General features: G+C 43.2%; 2 pseudogenes across 1 annotated transcript; one reads left to right on the top strand and one right to left on the bottom strand.

Moving 5' to 3' along the window:
• Window positions 1–1,399: 1,399 nt before the first annotated feature.
• On the top strand, window positions 1,400–2,837 carry LOC105093597 (ubiquitin-associated and SH3 domain-containing protein B-like; annotated as a pseudogene). Its single transcript, XR_837562.3, has one exon. The product of XR_837562.3 is annotated as a ubiquitin-associated and SH3 domain-containing protein B-like (transcript).
• A 139-nt stretch (window positions 2,838–2,976) lies between these two features.
• On the bottom strand, window positions 2,977–3,718 carry LOC105093596 (regulating synaptic membrane exocytosis protein 3-like; annotated as a pseudogene).
• Window positions 3,719–9,149: the final 5,431 nt, after the last annotated feature.

The following is a 9,149-nucleotide window of genomic DNA, read 5'->3' as shown; positions in this document are numbered from 1 at the left end:
GATTTGTTGTTCTCTGTAACTTACAGGTTGGATTTTAATGACCTGTTGAGAGAGAGAGAGAGTGAGAGAGAGAGAGAAGATAAAGCCTCATGTCTTTGCAAGGGGAGGATTTGACAATGATACTTCATAGAAAGAAAAGACACTGGAGAGACAACGTCATATTAAAAGAGGAGTCAGAGTTTAAAAAAATCAGCCTATTATCAGAGGAGAAGATTAGACAATTCTTCTACAGGTGGGTCCTGGGAGGATATAAACATTACAGCTGTCAGAATTCATAACTGGAGGTCCTACCTACTGTGAGCTGAATGTTCTATTTCATACTATCTGAATGAACCAGGACACTTTAAACATGGAAGTGAACTTAAATTAGTCACTTATTCGTAGCACTGTATACAAACGGAAGGAAACAACTACAAATTCTTTCTGTAGATTCCTACCTCATCACAGCCTTCACAGTACTTTCACAGGAAAACAGTGCTCTGCTAAGCGTTAAGTACAAAACCCCAAATTAAAAAACACATAAGAAAATGAATCACCTCTATTATAAGTAAGAAAAAAATTAAAATTCAGAATTAGAATTCTCAAGTGCCTTTAGTGGTACATACACACAGAAAATTTAAATAATTATATTTAATTTTTCAAGTAACAGTCCATTTAACGTATGAGTAAGACACAAAGCATACTATCGTTCAAAACATTAACATTTTTTAAAAGTTAAAATGTTCTATCATTACAAAAAACAAAATATTAAAATGCTAATAAATATTCAATATTTAAAAGATAGAAAAAATCATCAGGCAAATGTTATCAAAAAGAAAGCTGGTATACAAACATAGTAATTCGGATTTTTAAAAAAATAACTATGAGAGACAACTTATATTCATCTCATATTAAAGCTTCAAAATATATAATCATAATATAACAGAATTCCAAAAGGAAGTTGATAAATCTTGTATGATATGTGGAGATTTTAACATAACTCTCAGAGTTATTAATAGATGATGTATACAAATAATTATCCTGGAAACAAAATATTTGAAGAACATAAGTAAAAAAAATAAATAACCGAAGGATATATTTAATCCTTGAAATCAGTAACTTGAGAAAATACATGTGTTTTAAGTACATATAGAATATTTGATTAAATGGACCATCTGCCAGGCCAGCAGGAGCCACAGCAGCCATGCTGCAGGTTGGAGCAGCCCCACTGTCTGAGCGAGGGGAAGTCAGGCCCTGGTGATGAGCTGGGGACCCAGGAGTCCTTCTCTACAGCTTTGGTTTGAGATCCGATTCCTCAAGGCCCTGAAGGAGGTGCAGAGTCCCCATCACTGAGTGGATGGACGGTTTGATAACAAGAGCTTTGCCTCCTTGCTTCGGGCCCTGACCAGAGTTACAGAGGACAAAAAGCCTTGGCATCCACAGGAGGAAGAGGTGTTCAGGCGGCATGTGACTGGTTGGTTGTTCTCCCACGTCCGCGACCCCTTCCTGGATGACCCCCTGCTCTGGGAGTACATCCTCTACCTCTGCCCCACTGGCCCCTTAGCGCGCAGAAGCTTTCCTACTTTTGGCAGCAGTCAAAGCAGATCTGTGGCAAGAACAAGGCGCACAACATCTTCCCCCACATCACCCTCTGCCAGTTCTTCATGTGTGAGGACAGCAAGGTGGACGCCCTGGGGGAGGCCCTGCAGATGACTGTCAGTCTCTGGAAGTGTAAGTTCTCTGCCCTGCTGCCCCTGGAGCTCTACACCTCCTCCAACTTCATCGGCCTCTTCGTGAAGGAAGACAGCACAGAGGTCCTAAAGAAGTTTGCCACAGACTTTGCTGCAGAGGTTGCCTCCAAAACTGAAGTGCACGTGGAACCTCACAAGAAACAGCTGCATGTGACCCTGGCTTACCACTTCCAAGCCAGCCACCTGCTCACCCTAGAGAAACCAGCCAAGAACATTGATGTCAAACTCGGGTGCGACTGGGTGGCTACCATATTCTCTCGGGATATCCGACTTGCTAACCACGAGACTTGCAGGTGATCTATCCCTACACCCTGCAGAACGACGATGAGCTGGAGCTGGTCCCCTGGGACTTCATCTTCATGTCTCCCATGGAGCAGACCAGCACCAGCGAGGGCTGGGTCTATGGCACATCCTTAACCACCGGCTGCTCTGGGCTCCTGACCAAAAACTACATCACCAAGGCTGACGAGCGCAGCACCTGGATATTCCACAGTTCTTACTCCATCTTAAATGCATCATCTTCCAACGCACTCTCATTTGGGGATGGCCTGTTGGAGAGGTGGCAGAACGAGGACCAGGGCCTGGGGGACACCACTCCCCTGACGCTCATCTGCCAGCCCACCCAGCCTGCAGGTCAGCAGCCAGCATGGTCCTCAAAAGAGATGCCTGTTTATGTGTCGGCACGGTGAGAGGATGGATGCTGTGTTTGGGAAGTACTGGCTATCCCAGGGCTTCAATGCCAAAGGCCGCTACATACGCACCAACCTGAACATGCCGCACAGTTGACCTCCGCGGAGTGGCGGTTTCCGAGATTATGAGAAAGATGCTCCAATCACCGTGATTGGATGTATGCAAGAGAGATTAGTGGGCGAAGCCTTGTTAGAGAGCAACACGGTCATCGGCCACGTCTACTGCTCCCCGTCCCTGCGCTGCGTTCAGACTGTGTACAACATCTTGAAAAGTTTACAAGAAAATCACTTGAAGATCCATGTGGAGCCTGGCTTGGTTGAGTGGACAAAATGGGTCACTGGGAACACATTACCTGCCTGGATACCTCCTTCAGAGTTAGCTGCAGCCAACCTGAGCGTTGATACAACCTACAGGTAACCCTCTGACAACGCTGTTTCTTGAGGCCAGTGTGCAAGGCCTCTTCGCCACCAGGCAGGCCCGTTCAGGAGATGAAGGACCACACATAGCCCACTGGCAGGTGTCCATATTGGTAGAAGTCAAGCTATGATTTAGAAGACTAGAGAGAGCCAGCATTCCCATGTATCACCTGCAACATCTTGCCCTGGGGCCCCTCATCAAAGAGCAGAGCCTGCTGATACAGGGGGTCACAGGTCTTCTTGGTCACCTTTGTCTTCTTCTTGGCCAGGCAGACCCTGCTCTCGAGCAGGTAAACCTTGATATAGGTGGCTGGGAGGGATGTGGAGCCTGGTTTGGGGGGTCAGGCCCCGAGCCTCAACTTCCACCTCTAGCTGGCCGCTCCGGTCCATGATGGCAATGTGCACGTCCCCCATTGGTGGCGTTGCCAGCGTCTGTCGCCCCACAATCTGGGCTGGTCCCAGCCCATCCAGGAAATCGCTGAACTGGCTTTCAGCCCTGAGCCCAGTGGTGGGGAAGATGAACCTGCCATCGGAGCTATTGCTGTTGGTGCTCCCGTCCGTGGACTCCGGGCTGCCCTGGCAAGGGACCCGACTCCGCATCTCCACGGCCACACCCATCTCTGTGCTCCGCTGGATGTTGCTGCGCAGCTTCTTGGTGGCCCCTTCAACCTGCGGGAGCTGAAGTGTGCTCTTGCTCCACTGGGTTAGGCCCACGACGGCCACCATCTTGGCCCCAAGGCTGCTGCGCCGCTTCTTGGCAGTGGTGGTCCCGGTCCCGCCCCCAGCCTCCTGGGATCCGCAGATTTCGCCGCTGATGCTGGAGCTCCGCACCACGTTCCTGGAGGCCGCAGCGGAGGCTGGACCTGGCTCCCAGTTAAACATGGCCCACGAGGCGGCAGGCCTTCAGGAAACCCAAACTGATGAATCTGAGCGTGGTGTTCCCATCACAGGGGGCTGTACCCCTCCCGACAGCACACCCTTAGGGCATTTACACAAGCCCTTCTGTTAACTTCTGCTGAGACACCAGTTTTCAAGAAGGAAGGAGGTGAAGACAATCAGGGTAGCTTCCAGGAGGAGGTGATGTGATAAGAGTCCGGAGGTGGGGCTGGGGTCCAGACAGGGAGGGGTCTCCGCTGGCCAAGGGGGCTCCACAAGGCGGGGCAGGTACTGCCCCGGACCCCGCCCCGCGGACCCGGTGTTAGGCTGGGCCCGTCCCAGGCGTGAGGCATATTCCGAGAGGCAGGGGCGCGGGGCGGGGAGGGGCGGCGAGAGAGGCTCACGGGGGCGTCTCCTGCCACCGGGCCGGGCAGCTCTGCTCCGCCCGCCTGCGCTCCTGGCTCCGCAGCCGCCACGGTTCTCAGCCTTCGCCGGGTAAACCAATTCTCAAAAATATTAAAAGAATTAGTAGTAGTCAGGGCTTACTTGCTGAATAAAACAAATTTATTAATAACTAAACATGTCCTAAATATTGATAAGCTTGAAAATAAAAATTAACTTTTAAAAGCATACGGTTCAATGAAGAAATAAAAAAGTGAAACAAAATAATGAAATGTTCCATATCAGCTGTTCTTAATTTAGGTTTTTCACTTTTCAGCTGTAACAAACCTACTAAAATCAAATGGTTAAACTGCATGAAAGCATATATATATATTTGTGTGTGTATACATATATGCACATTTAAAAACTTTAGAAATTAACCAAAGCAGGCAAGGATGGCTAAGAAATCAGATTATAGCTCCCTTCCTCCACCTGTACTCTACTCATAATGTAGAAGTTTCACTCAAGCCCTGAAGGTGGAGAATACTGGGCCTTGATAACCCTGGCCTGAGTTTATGCAAAGCTGAGAAGTCCCATGCCGTGATCTATGACCCATGAAAACCAGAGGCTACTACCCTGCCCAGGAACAAAGTCATTTTGAGAGAACTGAATCACGGTTTCCATCCCACTCCAGAGAAGTGGTTCAGATATCTTATCCAGGGGGAGAAGCAGGCCATAAGAAGACAGAGGTCTGAAGCTCTCTCCAAGGCAACAAACTTACTTGGAACAGCCAGCGTGTGAAAAAGTTCAAACTTAAGGACACTGTTGAAAACAGTGGCAATTTTGATCATAAGCAATGAAAAGAAGGCTGGAAACTCCACAAGATAGTTTCATTTATAGATCATTTATAAGTCAGCAGAAGTCATTGTGGGATTTAAAAATGTTTGTAGTTTAACTATGTCATGTAATAATCAAGGTAACTGAGTAAAATTTTTGCTCTACCAAGCATTCAACAAAATATAAAAGGTTGGGCAAGCCTTTAAAAGTGTTTTATTACAATATGTCTGAATTTTAAAGTCCCTGAATAGTTTTTGCTTTAACAAAAACATCTTTCCCAGCACTAAGCTTAATGCTGAAAATTGCACCTCTAGGGATTATTTTCTTTTGGTAGAGCTCTTGAAATTTTCTTTTAAAAGATAGTTTTCTTGTAAAATGCAGAGACCCAGGGGTAGAACAAACCTAAATGTGGTGATTGTTTATACACACAATTATCACAATGGGAAATACCCAAGATCAAGATCATAGAGGAATGGCTCCATGAGAAAGAACTGAGAACACAGAGGCCACAAGGAAAAAACATAACAAAACAAAACAAACAAAAAAAGGGTACAGATTTAGAACAAAGGAACAGATGAAGAATACATTTTGTTTTTTCTCTCTCTCTCTTTTTGTTATTTACAACTTTTCTGAATAGGGAATATGCTTTGACAATTTGACTGTGGGATCAACACATGTGGCTAGAGACATTTATCATTGCCAGCTTAAATACATGAACTGACTCCAGCAGCATGTGAAATACTTTTTAAAAGTATTTAGTAGTGTAAAAATGTTGGGTAAAGAGCTTTTTGGGAAATCTGTTTCAAGTGATGTATACACATTGAGCAAATTACCCGTGAATCAATACAAAAATGTATGAACCATTGTGTTGCTTTAAAAACAAGAAGGAGAAAAGTAAGGAGTTCAGAGTCTATTATGTAGGTCAGATACCTAGTAATAATTGGTTTCAAAGGGGTTTATGCTTAAAAATAGAAGCATCCTATATAGAAAAGACAGATATTTGCTCTATTTACATGTAAACTGGGACAATTTCCTTTAATGTAGATATGAGAACTGGAGTAAGAAAGGAAAGCCACTTAGGAGAAGAGATTCCCCAAGTCTTCTTTTTCTTTTTATTTTGTTCTTTTTATTTTGTTTAACCTGACAAGAAGAGGAAGAGAAGAAAAATTCCAGAGCCACAGTTAAGCAATAAAACAGCCAAGAAGGAAGACTTTGGAGAGAGAGAGTGTCCCTCAGTAATACTTTTCAGTCTTTTAACATGTATCTCAGAGTGAATATCTTTAGTCACTGAAGTTTGACTCCTGAGAAATAAACATGAGAAATCTCAGCTCCTTTCACTTCCAAATAAGAACCACCACCTGTTGATGAATCAAATAAACATTAATTATACATACGTAACTAAAACACTTTCACTGCAAAAAATGCTGAATATTTCTGTCAAAAGTCGGTGAGCATTGCTGACTATGATTTAATTAAATGCCAGTTTTGAAGTATTTCCACTTGCAAAAAAGGTTATATGTAGAAAAGTTTATATTTTTACACACACACACACACACACACACACACACACACACACACGTAATACTCATGTATAACACTTTCTGCTTACCTAGGATTCTCTAAGAAATATACTGGCTGGAAATCCTTTCTGCAATGATTTTGTGGCAGATTAACTCTCCTTTTAAGTCCCAATAATAATATTAATGTATGATCCTTAAGAACAAGTCTTTTGGGTGGGGGATGTAACCTGCTTGGGTGTGCTTTAGAGGGAGGAAACTAGACTTAGATTAAAAACTTTTACTTGAGGCCATGGTGAGAACTCACAAAGCAGGCAGTGCTTCAGGAACCAGACTTAAGTGCAGACAGACATGGGTACAAGCAAACATTAAAGCCAGTAGTCTTGGGGTGTAGCTCAATGGTAGAGTGTGTGCTTAGCATGCACAAGATCCTGGGTTCAATTCCCAGTACTTCCATTAATAAACAAATGAACAAACACATAAATCTAATTACCCCTCCCCAAAAAACAAATGAACAAAAAAAGTGAAAACGTTTAATGAAAAAGAATATGAAAATGAATATATGTATGCATATGCATGACTAGGACATTGTATTGTGTGCAAGAAATTGATGAGTAACTGACTGAACTTCAATTAAAAAAAAAAAGCCAATATTCTTGACCCTCTCCAGCTCTGCACTGGATGTTCTGTTGTCAGTGCAATATCACCTCCACTTCCTGATCAGCACTCCTCTACACTGTGGAGAGGAAAAGCTAGGCGATACATTTTCTAGAATCCTTTTCCTGGGATTGAGTTTGCCAATGAGAAGAAACGGTCCAGCATTTAGAGGATGGAAATGGAGCAAAATCCATACTTTGCAGGTAGCTGTTGCAGCTAGATGTGGGCAGAACGAGAACCTAACAGTTTGACCATGAGCCCTTGGAAGCCATCTCAGAGGTGCAGACTGAGGCAGCCAAGGAGAACGTCTCAATTTTTTGTTTGATTTGACAGTGATAACAACTTTGTTGCACGCCTTTGAGAAGTATCTGTTTCGGTGCTTTGGGATGAAATCTTGGTTGCTGGAATCCCTGCCCACCAGCATAAGCTTCCATAACCTTCTGAGGAATCTTTCTTGACTTCTGCTCCTCTGAATCATTCAAAATCAGTTAAGCCTCTAATTCTCCATCAAACCCTAATTTATACTCAAATGTGCTGTTTACCTTCTCTCTTCCTGACACAACAATGACTTCTACAAGCCCTAAATAAGGATGTATAAAATCAGTCAAGGGCCCTACTCAATTGATGTTAAGGTACAGCCAGGTCTCATATTTACTCTCCCAGCTGTCAGCAAGGCCTTGCATCAGGGAGTGTCAGATGTCTATCAGCTTCCATCACACACAACTATATTCACCTGAGTACCACGAGGATTAAATCCTGCAAAATACTTTTCTCAGACTTTCAGTGGGACACAATAGATTGAGACTGGGAGACAGAATGAAGGGGAAGATCATTTTCCCCCTGAGGGTGGTTTCCAGAAGGCAGCAATGATCAGCACCCACGAGTGCCTGTAAGTAACTGAGTGCTCAGCAGAACCAGGGAGGGTATAAACTTCTCATTTCTCAGTACAGGTCACCGGTGTGGTTCCAGCAGCAGGACTGTAACTTTTTAACTTGGGAAGTGGCAGCGCTACAGCAGGTTCGTGGGCTTCTACAGTAGCTTCATGATTTGGGGCAAAATATTCAGGAAAATAATATATCAAACAGAAAAATAATTAAGTCACGGCCATTTATAAAATAATGAAATCTGGAGGTAAACATGGCTAATATCTATTCAAACACTAAGCAACAGACTTAGAATCTGCCCATAAATGTCATTGTGTTTTACTTCATATATCAAGTCTCTCCATGTTACACAGGTGAGAAGTTTAACCCTTTTACACAAATAACTCTCACTGTTTTGGTTCATTTCCAATCAACTTAATGTTTTTTCTCCATTTTTTATGCATGTTCATCTATAGCAAGGGAGTAGCCAGTCATGCAAACAAGTGTGTCATTGTTCAAATTTTTAATATAAACTGATAAAATACCTCCTGAATATCATTCATTAATGTAGTGATTCTGGAAAATATGAGCCAGTTCTAAGACATGGATCTCCTCTCTGTGGGCTGTCAGTATCAGAATTCTGATGCTAACGTTCTGAAGTCCAGATCCTAGACCCAGATAAATTCATACTTTTGGAGGGGAGCCAACTTGGGTTGAGGCATCAATCTCTCAGTGATACTCTGACAAAACCATGAGTAATTCCTTTAAAAGTTAATAGAGAGCAATTGAAGTAGATTCAGTTTTCCTTTAATATGAATACATTGTAAAATAAATAAATAACATTAGTGGATGAGGAAACCAGTGAAATAATAAACATAGCTATTTACTGTAGAGCTGCTAATGATCGGTGCCATCATTTTCCACCCAGAACTAATTATACTTGCTAGGCCAAGCAGTCTTCTGCCTAGCCACTGCTGGTTTTCTTCCCATTATTTTTAACACTTGGTGCCTAGGTAATGCACTATGCAAGTTTATTTTAAAACAAAACATAGGAGCAGATTTCTAATTTTATACACACACACACACACACACACACACACACAGTTTCAGGTGTACAGCAAAGCGATCTGGTTATATCTATGTATTTTTTTCTTTTTTTATTCTTTTCCATTATAAGATGTT

This window comes from Camelus dromedarius, chromosome 26 (genome assembly GCF_036321535.1).
Source record: "Camelus dromedarius isolate mCamDro1 chromosome 26, mCamDro1.pat, whole genome shotgun sequence".
Lineage (NCBI taxonomy): Eukaryota > Metazoa > Chordata > Mammalia > Artiodactyla > Camelidae > Camelus > Camelus dromedarius.
Note: the sequence above shows the minus strand (reverse complement) of the source record. Positions and strands in the feature narration are given on the sequence as shown.